The following is an 18,093-nucleotide window of genomic DNA, read 5'->3' on the forward strand; positions in this document are numbered from 1 at the left end:
TTAACCCCCGTCCCTAGGGGTAGATTAGCATCTGATCATTTGAGTTCCATGGGGAGGATTTCCACAGAACCACTAAGGGATCTTCATCTCCTCTTTATTTTTCTCCAATCTCATCCATCTCTCAGACTCAACATAATTACTCTTTGCCTGGTCATTCTTGTTGACTTCCAGGAAGTCCCTTCTAGTTAATCTTTAGGGTATTGCTCAGGTATCTGAGTTCTCTTGTTCAGCTACACTCTGCCGTTGCCAATACAGTCTCTAGAGTCATTTTCTTTTTTTCTTTTTCTCTCTTCCTTTTCCTAGGTTTCATAGTCTGCCTAGAGTTTTTTTCAGTAGCTTGTCTTCAGTTACTACCTCTGGAGTATCCAAATGCACATCTGAGATTTGAATTTGTATTCAAAGTGACTGGAGTGTATTTTTTTGCTTATTTAAAGTCTCTTACTGTATAATACTGATTTTGGAAGCTGAATGAGAGTTTAAGTCCCCATCAGTAGAGGATATTTACCGCCTTGAGTGCTGCTGTAGTTTCCCTCTGCTCTTTTTTCCTTTTAAAGTAAGGAGAGAATTCATGGACAAATTGCAGCTTGTGGTAGCACTTGTCATGGTAGAATGCTCCAGAATGCCATTCTGGCACTTTTTTTGGGAATCAGAAAGGCATTTATGTACTTCTGATAATTTGTCTTTATATTTACCTTGTGGTGTGCCTGGCTGACATGCTTTGGTCAGTGACTCGACCTGTCGGTCTGAAATCATGCGTTCTGGCCATTTCTTTTTTTAAGGACTTGAGCACTGGCTTGTGGCCTTTGAGTATGAGCTCTGAATGTTCTCTGGCTTTTCTCATAATTAATTTATTTCTGCTGCTAGTCATGACATTTCACAATTAGATCTTTGGGTCTATTACAAGACCAAGGCAGGGGAAGCACCACTCTATGTGCTTTCTCTGCTTTTACCTCTTCCAGAGAACTCGGATGTAACTACTCCATAGTTAATTTTTACATACCAGATTTTTACATTCCTCCTTCAGCATTTTCAAGCATTCTCTTAATTCTGATATGTTTTTTTCTCACTCTGTAAAAGCCTTTTTAAAATTAAAATCCATGTGTTCAGGTTAGATGAAATGAGACACCAGATTGCCTTAATTCAAACTATTGTCTTTAGAAATTTGAACTTCTGTCTGGCATTTTAAAGAAGGCATGCAACAAGATTTTTGCATGCAAGGCATGATCTAAAAAATGGCATCCTCCATGCAGTGTGACCTTGCACACACTGTGTGGAAGAAGCAATTTTGTTTTACATGTGTGTTTGGGGGCTTGATGGAATCAGATCCAGTTGGGCAACGCACAGCCAGTCGGGTTTCTGTTGTCAAGGGCTTTCCAGTTGCAAGACTGAGAACATCCAGTTCATTTTTGTTATGGCATTGAGGTCACTGCATTATAAGGTAACGGGAATTTTTGAAAGATCCTAGGGCTATTAGGTGCCCAACTAACTTGGAATGAGGAACTTGTCTTCGTCTGTTAGTACCACACCTTGCACTGATTCTGGTGCTGCTGGAGGGAGCTAATATAATTGCTTAATACACCTGAAAGATCACTTTAACTTTCGATGCAGTTTTTGTTGAATTGTGAGCATTTTTTTAAGTGTATGTAATGACAGCTGTACAAGAAAATGTGAAGGGGAGGGTGGGGTGGAGAGGGAGGAGCCAGGGTAGTCTATAGTGTGACATGCAGAGATTTGTGTAATGCCATCTCCACTAATACTGTTTATGGGATGAATGTCTGTTTCTTGAGTACATGAGTACTAGTAATGAAACAGCAGAGTCTTTGTAGGCAGCAGATATGGCTTAGCAAATTGTATGGAGTTTTTTCTCTTCTATGTCTGGAGACTTTTCTATCAAAACATGATTAAATTCTAATATCTATCCACCTGTAGCCTCTTATAATTAACCTAAATAAATAAGCACTTTAGGGCAAGGACTTTACTCTAGTTTCTAGCATCTTGCATGATGGGATCCTGATCCCTAAGTGGGACCACTAGGTGATACTTTAATAGAAAGCCAATATTAAACCTTATGTGAATGTTCCAGCATGTGGGATGGAAGTTTATCACTTGGCCCTTAAGTCTCCCTGCCCACTTCCTCTTCTCACCATTGCTGCTGCTGCTCCTTGCACACTTGTGCTTCCCTGTCCAGTTTACTTATGACCTGTAAGCTCACGTTTTAGACACTTGTGTATAATTTTTGAAAGCGTAAATCATACACCCAAAACACTTAGGCTTAGAGCTAACAAGAAGAAAACTGAATGGGGGATTGTGTAGTGAGGGTGCTGAAAACACCTGCCTAACACCTGGTCTACACATAACAGTTACATTGACCTAGCTATATCACTCAGAGATGGGGAGAAATTTTGTGCCCTGGGCATGATGTTGTCTACCTAACCCCCACTGTAGAAACAACTAGACTGATGGAAGAATTCTTCCAGTATCGACCTAGCTAGTGTGCCTCAGAGAGGAAGATTACCTACATTGATGGAAAAACCCTTCAGTCGACACAGGAAGCGTCTGAACTTCAGTGGTACAGCTGCAGCATCGTAGCTGAGCTGCTGTAACCATGGGTGAAGACTAACCATGGGTGTGTAAAGAAATGTATAATGAACTTAGATAAATGTATACTAAATAATCTTGAGGTAGCTATTCTGTATTTAATAATGTTATAAGAAAATGTAAAAGGGAACTTTTCTTGTTGACGCAGTTTTCAAAGGTTGTGTTTTTAAAAAAAAAAAAATTTTTTTTTTAATTGGTTGGAGTCTTATCTACTGTGGATTCTTGGTCTGTGTAGAAAGCCGGGCAAAACAAACCAGACAGTGTGATTTACTAGCCAGCTGTAGATCTCCCTAGAACGACAGACTAGGGAGGATGGATACTGACTGAACAGAGCTAGCCAACCTGTAACTCCAAGGCCACAAAAAGCAGATAAGTCAAAATAAGACAACTGTTGTAAGAAATAATGGAAAAATATGAAAGCAATGAAAGGACAGCTGGATTGAATAGGGAGGATAGCAAGGATTAAAAAAAGATAGATAAGGCGGTACCAATTAGAGTTTTAGAAGGTATCAGTTAAAGGGATATTGGATTAGGGTGTGTGTGAGTATATTTAGAATAGAATGTTCCAATAGTTTTAATAATCTGTGCCTATGGAGACAAGGTATAAAGGATGTGTGTTTAACAAAGGGAGGGTGAAACAACACAGGAACCCCTACCAGATCACCATGGATTTGATTATAGAAACAGCCTACCTGTGCCCCAAGACAGAATAATTGATCCTGTTCTTTGTTTACTTGTGCTTTATGCTTAATTAATGTGATAAGAAAATTTTAGGACGATATGTTGTTAAAACTTTAAACTAGTTAAGCTTAGTAGTTGGCGCAGACTCTGCGCTTCACCCAACAGGTGTCTGGAGTGGAGTTCAGGAAGCGGGACTAAGGGAACCAACCCACCAACAGTGCCAATATTCTTCTGGCAAAGAGAGCTTTATCCAGTGTTCAAACTTATATGCCTAGTTGTCAAAGCTTTCAGGCTGCAGTGTAACCGTTTCAGTTCTTTGATACACTCACTTTCAGGTCAACAGTACTACCATCTTCTATGCATGTGTTGGAGAGGATACAAGTATGCTGGTAAAGTGGAGTATGATGATGGTCGAGGTCTAATGCTTAAATTGGCATGGTGTTGCATAGGAATGTTGCCTTAGTTTACAATGCCCTTTGTTTTTATTGTTCGGAATTACACGTGAAGTATCAGAACTCAGATTTTGTGTGTGGGTGTGTAAATAGATGTTTGTTTACAAAACACTGCATTTCAAGTTTAAACTGACTTTAAACAGTGGTGGCTTTAGATATTTAAATCTCAATCTGTGTTCATCACAAAGATTTATCTAATGTGGAATTTCAGTAGTTTTAAAATGTTTTTCCATTTAAGGTAGCTCATGAAACACCGCATTGATAACATACCTGGCAGCCTGCACCGCCAGAGCACTAGTTTACTTTCAAGCCTGCTGTGTGCAAGTTTAATTTTTTCCCCTCTGACAATGGAAATCTTGAATCACAGCATATTTTTAAAAGGATTATTGACATGAGAACAGTAGGCATGTAGCTGTTCCTTTAACAGCAGCTATTGCATGCCAGGGATGAAGTCAGCCAGCTACAAAGACAGACATAGTTTTGAATGTTTATTCCCAAAATTAGACATATTTAGGACACAACTTTCCTTATTTTTTTCTCCCATCTATGGAGGCAGATTAACATTTCATAGGGCTTGTCTACGCCGGCAAGTTTCTGCGCAGTAAAGCAGCTTTTTGCACTCAAACTGCAAACGTGTACACACTGCCAAGCCACTTAGTGCGCAGAAACTCCTCTGTTGCAGTGCTGCAAAAAAAAAAAAAAAAAAAAAACCACCTCGACGAGAGTGTAAGGCTTTTTGCACAGAGGCTCCAGCGCTCTATTGCCTGTGTTGACACTTGATTGCTTTTTGCACTGTAATTGGCCTCTGGAGCTGTCCCATAATGCCTCAAGTGACCGCTCTGCTCATTGTTTTGAACTTAGCTGCCCTGGAGACACGCACTCCTCCCCTTTCAAAGCACCACTTCTGACAGCCATTGAGTGCTGTGCTGATCTGCTCTGGGACACGCATACGGGACACATTCCATTAATGTGGAATGCTTATGTTGCTGAAAACAGAGGTGGTGTGTGTGTGTGAGAGAGAGAGAGAGAGCGCGCGCGCTCAGGGAAGGAGGCGGGGGCTGAGGTCGGGGTTTCCTCCTCTTCCCTCTGCCTCAGGACTGGTTGCTTCCTGCCGCTGTCCGAACTTACAAGATGGCATGCTGACACGCTGTCCCCCAAAACAGTCTTGCTTCCCCCCCCTCCATACACACACACTCTCTGTCACACACTCCTCCCCCCTTCAGTTGAAAAGCAGCTGGCAATGTAGTAGAATGCCCATGGAACAATGGGATTGGGGAATGCTGTGCCTGCCCCTTGAGGCATTGCAAACCCTTCCCAAAGCACCCTGCAGCCAGTTGCACAGTGGGATAGCTACCACAATGCACTGCTGTCTTTGCCATTGCAAGAGCTGCTAATGTGGATGCACTCCACCATCACAAGGATCACAGTGTGGACACGCAACAGCAATTTAATTCCAGCGTTTTAATAAAAGTGGTATATAGAGTGCTCTGACTCCGCAGCTAGAGCGCTCCTGGTACTCCACCTAGGCAAGAGGAATAACATTTGCTGCGCCTTGCTACGATGCCCGATTGTCAGTGTGGACGAGGTGTTGCATTACTGTGCTCTGATCAGCCTCCAGAAATGTCCCATAATCCCCTTAAATCAAGTGGCCACTCTTGTCACTGTTTTGAATCACTGTAGGAATACAGATATGCCCTTTGAAAGCTCAGTTTCTGACAGCTGGCTGCTTATCTGCTCTGAGACAAAGCAACCATTAGTGTGGAATGGTGTGTGTGTGTGTGTGTGTGAGAGAGAGAGAGAGAGAGGCAGGGGGAGTGGGAGGTCTGCTGCTGTCTGAACTTACAAGACAGCATGCTGACATGCTCTCAGCCCCCCAAAAACCCACTCTCCCCCCCATGTACACACAACACACTCCCTGTCACACTCCACCTCTTTTCTCTCTTCCTCTCCCCCCCCCATTTGAAAAGCTCCCAATGCCGCTCCAAATGCCACAAATGTGGCCATGCCAGTGCACTTGAAGCTGTCAGTGTGGACAGACTGCAGCACTTTCCCTACTGTGCTCTATGAAGGCTGGTTTTAACTCAAAGTGCTCAAAGTACAATCTGCAACTGTAGCCATGCACTTAGTCTTGCTGCCAGCACCACCATCTTATCAGTCTAGGAAAGTTCAGACAGGAATTGCTTTCCAGTGAGTTGGTATTGTATGCATAGGCTTTATGGGGGAATCAACCATCAGAAGGAAGAGTTCAACACTCCATTCTGAATGGAAATACAGGACACTTCTGAGGAAATGCTTGACCCTTACTTTTCCAAACCTTGTGCAGTTCCAGGTTTGATTAGTAGTTAGTTTTTCAGTGGGTCCATCTGAATGTTGGGTACCTGGTGCCAGTTTTGTTTCTTGCAAGAGTGCTTTTTCCTTAAATTGTGTGTGTTTGTTTTTTTTATTGAGGCCTTTTGTGCCTGTGAAAGGAGCTATTACTTGGCCCCAAGACCTGTTGTTTCAGTCTGCGCCTGCATATTGTGCTTGGTATAGTACAGACTTGGGACAGTATTATTTGAAACCATAGAGCTAAAAATGTAAAATCTTTTAAATCAAATTAAAGCTTAGATTTTGGAGAAATTGGTGGTAGACTTGTTAAAAATCAATATATAAGAAGTACTTATCTGCTACTTTGCTGGGACTTTGACATTTTATTAAAATAATACAATAAAAACAAAACAAGCAGCCATCTCTGGAAAAATTGCTGCAAAATTCAATACTCAATGCAACCCAAGAAGTGAGGTTCCACACTAGACTTCCTTCTCCTGTGAACAGTGGGTCCCTTCCGCCCCTAATTTTTCCTATGGGACAATAATTTCAATTTGCAAACCACTTGCCGACAGCTTCAGTCAGAGCATTGCAAGCTATGAAGTTGCTGTTTTTATGAAGTAGTAATTCAACATGCATGTGGAGCTCTTTGTTATGCTAACAAGAAAAAAGTTTTCTCTTGAAAAATAGATGCATCAAGTGTCATTAGATGGGGTGAAAAATAAGAGCGGTTAATCTTTGGTGGTACCCACATGTGACTTGTTTTTGAGTAGCTACTGCCTCATTCCTTTTCTGAATCCAGCAGTAGAAATGCTATTTTGTCATATTTTACCACTATTACTCACTTGATTTGTCTTTAACTTCAGTTTATTCCACTAAGTTTTCTTTTTCTGCTACACTTTTCCTGACTTCCTTAGAGTCTTGATTTGCACTAAGGATATGAAACTATGAAACTGACATGGACTGCAGGAGGTATAGATATTGTTTTTATTGCCCAACTAACCTAAATGTGTTGAATTTAAATCAGCTGCTTGCTTCCTTTTCATCCTCTTCCCCACATTACTAAATTCTTATGCTGTATTCCTCCCATCCTCGCACCCAAGCCTTTAGCTGGCAGAAAAACTATTGCAGCACTTATTCACCCTCAAACCACAGTGATGATCTAGTATTAGTGAGGAAACAGACTAGACTTACTGCCCCGGATTAACCTCCCAAGGACAGGATGTACCCAGTGACATTATGGAGCTTTCCTTTTGCTCAGCTTGTTAAAACTGGCCTCTGGATTAAGGGCTTTCCTGATTTTTGTGGCTGGGAAAAGCCTTCAGGAGTGAAGAAAAAACAAATTGTGTTTTCCTTGTTTCACAAATGTCTAAAGTATTAAGATTTCCCCATAATCCAGTATGCTTAGTTACACTTGTCTGCTTAGTTCCTCATTTTCCTGACTCCTCTGTGCCTTTTGCCCTATCTTTTTATAAATCTTTTATTTTGCCTGCCTTGTATTTTCTTTCTCAACCAAACTGATTACAAGGGTCTTTTTGTAGCCATATCAGTGTTGGATAATTCTCTATGAAAATACTTTCATTTTCTCCCTCACTGTGGGCATGACGTCAATGGGAGTCTACGGGCTTTGAATCCAGCCTTAGAAAATGCATTGCTATTACAGCTGATAACTTCTAACAGTCGTCTAGCTCTTTTCTGAACCTTCTTGCCTTGCCTACACCTTTCTTGTTTACGCCTTTGCTTGACTCTTACCAACTGTATTTATCTCTGTGGCGTTTCCTTGTGTGATGTTTTGGGGATCACCCAACCAGTAAGGGGTTCTGTCTCTGCCTGCCATGTAACCGTAGGGGCCTTTTACTGTGCAGCTTTAGTTCAGAACCCTGACACCAGTAGCCTGTCCACAAGTGCAAGGTCTCACCCTGGCTTCCACCAGCCCGGTGACACCGACAGTCCCTCCGTTCAGAGTCTCCCCAAATCAGTCTCCCCAGATTTAGTTACCAGACAATTTGAACATTTCCCCTCTGGCTCGTCACCCCTGAAAGCATGAAACCAGCCCCACAGACACCAGCTTACTTTATCGTGCACACTCCGCTCAGTTTGCACACCAGAGACTGCTTGGGATATAAATAAACAAAAGGTTTATTTAATAGCAAAATCCGATTCAAAGGTAGAATAGTAAGGAAAATAAACATAAAGATGCAACCTTAGGCTTTACATCTCTATACTGGAGAAAATCCCTTTTCTAATACAAGTTACCGATTGCCGTGGAACAGTTTTCCAGCATAACCCCCATCCTAGAGGGGAGAGAGCGCTTCAGAGGCAGCCCCCACCAAGTGACTGTCCCTCAATTTCTGGATGAAGACCTCAGTTTCAAGCTCGTCTCTCCTTTTTTTTTTTTTTTTTTTTTTTTTAAGTTGGTCTCTCTCTGATGGTGACTCATGCTTTTTCAGAATGGGAAATTTTAACTATCCTATCTGTCTTTTTCCACTAACTCTAATGGCCCATGATTTGTCTACACCTGGTTTGTAGGATGCTAGGTGCTTGGAACTAGTCTTGTCTGGTTGGGGAGGCAGTCTGTCCTGCTTGACTGCACCACAAGTTCTGAGCACAGTTTTTTGTATACACAAACACATATATTAATAATCAGTGTGTATACAACTCATAATGACCATCAAGTTCAGACCATTACAATTTAATAAAAGACCTTACTTGATATATTTTTATATTAGAATAATACAGTACACGATCAGTTGGTTTAGCTCAGGGGTTCCCAAGGGGGGGGTCGGGACCCATCGGGGGGTCGCAAGGTTATTACATTGGGGGGGTTGCGAGCTGTCAGCCTCCACCCCAAACCCCACTTTGCCTCCAGCATTTATAATGGTGTTAAATATATAAAAAGGTGTTTTTAATTTATAAGGGGTGGGGGTTGCACTCAGAGGCTTTGCTATGTGAAAGAGGTCACCAGTACAAAAGTTTGAAAACTACTGGTTTAGCTGCTTATTTTTTGGTGGGTGCACCCCTCTGTTCTCCCCTTGGAGTCTCTGGGCTCTGATTGTCATACCTTGTATCCTTTTGCAAGGTATTTTGAGGTACAGCTATATGAAAGACACATGAATATGTAAGTCAGTTGAACTAAAAGTTACATGCATATTTTCAGGATAACCTCCTGCCAGTTTATACATCAATAATGCATAGAGCACTTCTCTCTGTTCAGTGACATGGAAACAGTACAATGATTGGCTGCTAAGAAACCACTTTCCTGGTATGTTTTGTGGCAGGAGAAAGGTCAGATGTGTACAGATTATACCTTTCTCCTTTTTTGTCCCTCCACGTCATATATTTGAGTATTTGGTTTCAGAAATTGTGTCACTGAGGCATGAAATAGATGTCCGTGCCAGTTGTACATACTTAATCCTTAATTATATAATGAATTCATGTAAATGTAATTTACATACTTAATCCTTAATTAAACATACCCTTAATTGAAGTAGTTTATGTATGACACCTGCACAGAGAGCACTTCTAGAATTGAAGGGGTTTTCAGTAAAACACGTATTTTACGGACTAATTGGGGACTGAAGAGTTCATAAAATAAACATCTCAAAATGACAATAAGCATGATGTGTAAGTGGCAGTCTAGTGCACTGCATCACTTTATTCTTGTCCTTTAAACCACTGCAAAGCGACTTCCAATACACAGAAGGCTTAAGAATGTGAAGGGATGTTGACTTGTTGTTCATCGGCATCACATAATGAAAGTGGTAGGTTTTATTTTTCCCCACTGGGAAAATGGTTTGTATAACTGATCACGTATGAGGTTGATGTTCGTAAAATCAGGTACTGCTGTAATTGTACCAACTATTGTAAGGTCTGTAAATTGCTATCCAGTTTAATGCTTCTCTTGACTATTGTATGGGGAAGAGTGAAATTGAAATCTTTAAAGCAGGAAATGATTGTGTAGTGGCGAAATGTAAGCGTGACTAAGCTGAAAATCCCAATGGTATGGAGTGTAGTTGTAGCCATGTTGGTCCCAGGATATTAAAAAGACAAGGTGGGTGAGGTAATCTCTCTTATTGGACCAGTGTCTGTTGGTGAGAGAGAAACTTTTAAGCCACAGAGACCTGAAGAGCTCTGTGTGGCTTGAAAGCTTGTCTCTCTCACCAACACACATTGGTCCAATAAAAGATATAATCCAGATGGGGTCTTTCAGGGATAAGGAAATGTATAAGCATGCTAGCTCAATGACTTTCACGTATAGCAACTGCATTCTCATTATAACTTCTGCAGAATCATCAAAGGAGTTGTTTGACCCAGCGGTTCAGGGAGATCTCTTAACACACATACACGCACTGGAAATATAATTAGGGATTCAGGTTTTCCAGTTTTGAGATTTTACTTCTTGTCAAAACAACGAGGAGTGTGCCACAAGGACTCCTAGTATTTTTTGCTGATACAGACTAATACCGCTACCATTCTGATACTTATTGTCAGTGCCTGTTCTTTTCACTACTTCTAGGAAAATCTGTGTTTTTGTTTATGTATTTGCATTGAGTGAGTATTTGATCAGAAACCTTTTATTTCACTGCTAACAAGATATAGTTTAAAAAAAAAAAAAGCCTCATTTTGTTACTTGTATCCTATAGTCCTGCTGTGTGACAGCCAAACATATCACTTACTATGTGTAACCAAGAACTGAACTCTGAATAAAACAAAATCTTGCAGGCTCTGACTTACAGCAGACAACATGAAAAGGGTACAAATGTTGAATGTCTTTCAAAAGAGCCTTGCTTCCTTCTGCTCTCTCCCTCCAGCTCCATGCTTGGTTTGTTGTTGTGGTATTTTTTTAAACACTAGTTCCTGAAGAATTAGGATAATTGTTTCCAGTTTAAACTGGAATGCCTCTATGCTTCATAGGTCCCCTCCTTCCCCCCTCCCATAGAACACTTCCTGGAGGAGTTGAAAGTTCATAAAACAGCAATATAATATATGGCACGGCACTTAAAATGATAGAGACTAGAACACTGTCAACCTGATATCTAGCTAATCTAAAAAAGATGAACTAAAAATATTTCCAAGGTTACATCAGCCTCTGATTTCCTTCTGCCAACTTTTGTGACACTGCAACCACGTTTTCTTATCTTTCAAAATGTATTTATAAATTACTGTCTCTCTGCGAGAGACCGGCGTGGATAGGGAAGAATTTCAAGGTGGTAGTGTGGGCTGTTGGATAGAGGCCTGGGATTCAAGAGGGCTGAACTCTGTTCCCAGCTTTGCCAGTAGATTGCTTGGTGGCCTTGGGCAGGTCACTTCACCTCCCTGTGCCTCAGTTTCCACATACTTTACAAAGGAGGTAAAGTGCTTTGAAATCTACAGATAAAATGCTATGAGTTATTATTGAATGAGACTATAGTTACTTTCTACACAATGCTGTAAAATGTTGAAGTCAACAGAAAAAAATAGAAGTATTTTTTCTCTAAACTTAGTTATAACTATCTTAAATGTTGTAGTAATTTTTTAAAAAAAATTCAGATGTGTGAAATATTGACTGTGGTCCTTAAAACACTAGAGGGTAAGTGTCTTTAACTGTAGCATACTATGCTTTACTTTTGACATAAGCATTTTGTCCTGCTGTATCATTCTGTATATGAAGAAAATTAATTTTCTAAACAGGAAGTAACTGGTCTCTTCAAATATTTGAAGAGAAACTATCTGCTGCTGAATTACATCCTATTTTCAGTTTTATAATGCTACTATAGCTATTTACTTTACTATCCCAATACTTGATTTTGTTCATAATTATAGTCTCATCTTGGTAGTGATAATCATGTATGATTTCCTGCATTGTAGTCTCCTTTTCCTTAATTCAGACTAATGAGTTCTCCTGGGATAGGATTTCCTTTGGTAGTGAGTATGTGTCACTGTATATAGCTTTGTGACCAGTAATGGAAATGGTGATTATACTTCAATTACTCTGATGGTCAGTATTCCTTTGGCTTCTGGACATGATAGCTTTAGATTAGACTCTGTTTATGCATCATGGTCAGAGCATAGGAAAAGTAACATCAAAACGCACAACAGAACTTTTAGTACACTGTAGCGGCCACATAGTGTCCACCTGAGACATTACTACATGGCAAGCTAGCACGCTGTCGATTTAACACCCTGGCTTGGGTCCCATGTGGACAAGCTCTTAGGCCTGGTCTACACTACGGGTTTAGGTCGACTTTAGCAGCGTTAAACCGAATTAAGCCTGGACACGTCCACACAACGAGGCCCTTTCTTTCGAATTAAAGGGCCCTTTAAACCGGTTTCTTTACACCACCTCCGACGAGGGGATTAGCGATAAAACCGGCCTTTGCGGGTCGGAATTGGGGTAGTGTGGACGGAATTCGATGTTATTGGCCTCCGGGAGCTATCCCACAGTGCTTCATTGTGACCGCTCTGGACAGCGCTCTCAACTCAGATGCACTGACCAGGTAGACAGGAAAAGACCCGCGAAGGTTTGAATTTCATTTCCTGTTTGCCCAGCGTGGAGAGCACAGGTGACCACGCAGAGCTCATCAGCACAGGTAACCGTCATGGAGTCCTCCCAGGATCGCAAAAGAGCTCCAGCATGGACCGAACGGGAGGTACGAGATCTGCTCGCCATATGGGGAGATGAAGCAGTGATAGCTGAACTCCGTAGCAGTAAAAGAAATGGAAAAGTATTAGAAAAGATCTCCAAGGCCATGAAGGACCGAGGCCATAACAGGGACACACAGCAGTGCCGCGTGAAAATTAAGGAGCTAAGGCAAGCCTACCACAAAGCCAGAGAAGCAAACGGAAGGTCCGGGGCAGAGCCGCAAACTTGCCGCTACTACGCGGAGCTGCATGCGATCCTAGGGGGTGCAGCCACCACTACCCCAACCGTGTGCTATGACTCTCTCACTGGAGAAACACACAGGGAAGACGGTTCGGGGAACGAGGAAGATGACGATGGAGGTACTGTAGGTAGCTCACAGCAGCAAGGAAGCGGAGAAACCGGTTTCCCCAACAGCCAGGATATGTTTGTGACCCTGGACCTGGAACCAGTAACCCCCGAACTCACCCAAGACCCTCAGGGCACACAGGAGACCTCTGGTGAGTGTAACTTTGTAAATATTTGTAAACATTACAAAAAAAAAGCAAGCAAGTCTGTTAACGTGTATGGGGATGGGGCGGAAATCCTCCAGGGACATCTCCAGAAAGCTCTCCTGGTTGAAATGGGGTGATTTTATTAAGGGGGACATTCAGAGGCGCCCGTTCCTGCTCTTCTGACCAGAAATGTTCCCCGCTGTTAACCACGCGGTGGGGGGGAGGGGTGAAGTGATCATCCCAGAGAATCGTGTGTGTGTGTGTGGGGGGGGGTGGTTTACTTGTGTTTGTGCCGCATGTTAACCGGGAAACCGCAGCCCCCTCCTTTTACATTGAAACCCCATTTTAAATGGACAACCCAATTCATCCTTGATATGGGAAATGCGCTGCTGTTTGCAACCTTTCCCGCATGTTAAGAAGGTTAAAAAAGCCAAAACACTGTGGCCTACGATGGCTGCCTGCAAGCCGAAATATGCGACCTTGTAATGAAAGAGTGTACCCATTGTTCCCTAAAATGTGTCCTTTTTAACCACCTCTCCCTTCTCCTCCACCAGCTGCAAATGTTTCTCCTTCGCAGAGGCTCGTGAACATTAGAAAGAGAAAACGTAAGACGAGGGACGAGATGTTCACGGAGCTGCAGATGTCCGCCCAGGCTGATAGAGCACAGCAGAATGCGTGGAGGCAGTCAATGTCGGAGATGAGAAAAGCCCAACATGAACGAGAGGAGAGGTGGCGGGCTGAAGACGATAGGTGGCGTCAGCTTGCAGACAGACGGCAAGAGGCAATGCTCCGTCTGCTGGAGCATCAAAGTGATATGCTCGAGCGTATGGTTGAGTTGCAGGAAAGGCAGCAGGAGCAGAGACCGCCGCTACAGCCCCTGTGTAACCAACAGCCCTCCTCCCCAAGTTCCATAGCCTCTTCACCCAGACGCCCAAGAACACGGTGGGGGGGCCTCCGTCCACCCAGTCACTCCACCCCAGATGATCGCCCAAGCATCAGAAGGCTGGGCTTCAATAAGAGTTAAAGTTTTAAAATGCAGTGTGTCCTTTTCCATCCCTCCTCCCCCACCCATCCCAGGCTACCTTGGCAATTATCCCCCTACCTCTGTAAGGAACTAATAAAGAATGCATGAATGTGAAAAAACAATGACTTTATTGCCTCTGCAAGGGGGAGGGGAGGGTGGGGTGGGGTGGTTGGTTTACAGGGAAGTAGAGTGAACCGGGTCGGGGGGGGGGGGTTGGAGGGTTCATCAAGGAGAAACAAACAGAAGTTTCACACAGTAGCCTGGCCAGTCACAAAACTCGTTTTCAAAGCTTCTCTGATGCGCACCGCGCCCTGCTGTGCTCCTCTAACCGCCCTGGTGTCTGGCTGCGCGTAATCAGCGGCCAGGCGAGTTGCCTCAACCTCCCACCCCGCCATAAAGGTCTCCCCCTTACTCTCACAGATATTGTGGAGCGCACAGCAAGCAGCAATAACAATAGGGATATTCTTTTCGCTGAGGTCTGAGCGAGTCAGTAAGCTGCGCCAGCGCGCTTTTAAACGTCCAAATGCACATTCCACCACCATTCGGCACTTGCTCAGCCTGTAGTTGAACAGGTCCTGACTCCTGTCCAGGCTGCCTGTGTACGGCTTCATGAGCCATGGCATTAAGGGGTAGGCTGGGTCCCCAAGGATCACGATAGGCATTTCAACATCCCCAATGGTCACTTTCTGGTCCGGGAAGAAAGTCCCTTCCTCCAGCTTTCGAAACAGAGCAGAGTTCCTGAAGACGCGAGCATCATGTACCTTTCCCGGCCATCCCACGTTGATGTTGGTGAAACGTCCCTTGTGATCCACCAGGGCTTGCAGCAGCATTGAAAAGTACCCCTTGCGGTTTACGTAGTCGGTGGCTTGGTGCTCCGGTGACAAGATAGGGATATGGGTTCCGTCTATGGCCCCGCCACAGTTTGGGAATCCCATTTCAGCAAAACCATCCACTATTGACTGCACGTTGCCCAGAGTCACTACCCTTGCTATCACCAGGTCTTTCATTGCCCTGGCAAATTGGATCACAGCAGCCCCCACCGTAGATTTGCCCACTCCAAATTGATTCCCGACTGACCGGTAGCTGTCTGGCGTTGCAAGCTTCCACAGGGCTATCGCCACTCGCTTCTCAACTGTGAGGGCTGCTCTCATCTTGGTATTCTGGCGCTTCAGGGCAGGGGAAAGCAAGTCACAAAGTTCCATGAAAGTGCCCTTACGCATGCGAAAGTTTCGCAGCCACTGGGAATCGTCCCATACCTGCAGCACGATGCGATCCCACCAGTCTGTGCTTGTTTCCCGGGCCCAGAATCGGCGTTCCACGGTATCAACCTGCCCCAGTGACACCATGATTTCCACATTGCTGGGGCCTGTGCCTTGTGAGAGGTCTATGGCCATGTCAATTTCCTCATCACTCTCGTCGCCGTGCTGCAATCGCCTCCTCGCCTGGTCCGGGTTTCGCCTTGGCATGTTCTGGCTCTGCATATACTCCAGGACAATGCGCGTGGTGTTCATAGTGCTCATAATTGCCGCGGTGATCTGAGCGGGCTCCATGATCCCAGTGCTAGCTATGGCGCCTGGTCAGAAAAAAGGCGCGAAAGTAGTATCTGATGGACCAGGAGAAGGAGGGCGGGAGGGAGGGAGGGAGGGAGGGAGGGCCAAGTGACGACATGGCGTACAGGTACAGGAACAGGGAGAAACACAAACAACTGTCACACAGAATGGTCCCCCCAAAGATTAAACTGGAAACCCTGGGCTTAGCAGGCCGTTGATTTCACGGAGGAAGGGGAAGCAAATGAACACAGAATAAATCTATTTTTTACATCTTAAGGTGGCAGCCGACGCTGCAGCATGAGTGACAGCCATACCAGTATGATGATGATGGGTACCAATCATAATATACCATCATCTGCCAAAAGGCAAGGGGCTGCTGCTGTGTAGCAATGCAGCCCCATGTCTGCCAGCCCCACGTCCGCCAGCACCCAGCATCGCCCTCGGCCTCTTCTGGGTGCTTAGCAGACAATATTGGGCAATTGGCAGAAAATAGTACATTATGACTGGTAACCGTCATCATCGAGACAGTAGCATGTCTGCCCAGGTGGCCATGATTGACAGCCACTCCAGTACGACGACGACGGGTACCAGTCATAATATACCATCGCCTGGAAGGGGCTGGTGCAATGCAGCCCTACGGCTGCCAGCCCCACGGCTATCACTCATGCTACACCGTCTACTGCCAAAAGGCAGTTAGCAGCTGCTGCTGTGTAGCAATGCAGTCCCACGTCTGCCGGCACCCAGAGGACATATGGTGACGGTGAGCTCAGCTGTGCTGAGCGGGCTCCATGTTGTCTGCACAGGTAACCCAGGTAAAAAGGCGCGAATCTATTGTCTGCCGTTGCTGTGACGGGGGAGGGAGGGGCCTGACGACATGTACCCAGAACCGCCCGCGACACTGTTTTGCATCATCCGGGCATTGGGATCTCAACCCAGAATTCAAAGAAAAGGCGTGAACCGCTTCACGGCTCGAGCTGTGGCGCAAACGTAGTATCTGACGGCCTAGGGGAAGGAGGGAGGGGGGCCGAGTGACGACATGGCGTACAGGCACAGGGAATTAAAATAAAGAACGGTGGCTGTGCATCAGGGAGAGACACAAACAACTGTCACAGACTGGTCCCCCCCAAAGATTAAACTGAAAACCCTGGGTTTAGCAGGCCGTTGATTTGACGGAGGGAGGGGGAAGCAAATGAATACAGAGAAAATCTATTTTTTACATCTTAAGACGACGGTGCAGCGTGACTGATAGCCCTCGGCATCTTTCTGGGTGCTTGGCAGCAAATACGGGGTGGTGTATGACGATGGTCTTCAGGCCTATTGCACGAGCTGCTGCTCAGGGAAGACTCTGCTAATGTGCGATGACCCGACTTGTAATAGGCCGGCTAACAGTCATAATACACCATTTACTGCCAAAAGGCAAGCCCCACGGCTGCCAGCACCCAGATCGCCGATGAAGGCTACCAGTCTACTGCACCGTCTACCGCCAAAAGGCAGTTAGCAGCTGCTGCTGTGTAGCAATGCAGTCCCACGTCTGCCGGCACCAAGAGGATATATGGTGACGGTGAGCTCAGCTGTGCTGAGCGGGCTCCATGTTGTCTGCACAGGTAACCCAGGTAACTAACCCAGATAAAAAGGCGCGAATCTATTGTCTGCCGTTGCTGTGACGGGGGAGGGAGGGGCCTGACGACATGTACCCAGAACCGCCCGCGACACTGTTTTGCATCATCCGGGCATTGGGATCTCAACCCAGAATTCCAAGGGGCGGCGGAGACTGCGGGAACTGTGGGATAGCTGTGGGATAGCTACCCATAGTGCAATGCTCCGGAAGTCGACGCTAGCCTCGTACTGTGGACGCGGTCTGCCGACTAGAGCACCTAGAGCATTTTATTGTGTGGACATACACAATCGGCTGTATACAACCGATTTCAATAAAACCGGCTTCTATAAATTCGAACTAATTTCGTAGTGTAGACATACCCTTAGATACATAAAGTTTGATCCTCCTCCTGTTTAGAAGTTGTCAGCTTCATAGAGGGAGCAGGAATCTGGCCAAAAGGGAAAGGCTCTTCCCCCTTAGTTGTACAGATCATCTTGGTGAATACTCAAGGATTGAGAGAATTTTCATGCTATTAAGTGGTGCCCCGTGAAGCTGCTTTACAACAGCATTTTCAAGATTTCTTATTTAATCTTGGATTTTTAATCTTTACATATCTTTTTCACACTAAATATTAAATATTATTTCTTAAACAGGTGTAATGGGGACAGGAAACTGCTGCATTTTTCTGCAGAGATACTTTTAAAATAACTAGTTAGTGAAGTTAAAGGTCTCAGTATGGCCAGTTGAGTGAGAAGATTGCTGTGGTAGCTG

At 44.5% G+C, this 18,093-nt stretch overlaps 1 protein-coding gene across 2 annotated transcripts in view; it reads left to right on the forward strand.

Moving 5' to 3' along the window:
- The window catches only part of ABCC1 (ATP binding cassette subfamily C member 1), a 98,616-nt gene that overhangs the window by 25,649 nt on the left and 54,874 nt on the right, over positions 1 to 18,093 (forward strand). The window lies entirely within an intron of this gene.

The sequence above is a fragment of the Malaclemys terrapin genome, chromosome 10 (assembly GCF_027887155.1).
Source record: "Malaclemys terrapin pileata isolate rMalTer1 chromosome 10, rMalTer1.hap1, whole genome shotgun sequence".
NCBI lineage: Eukaryota > Metazoa > Chordata > Testudines > Emydidae > Malaclemys > Malaclemys terrapin.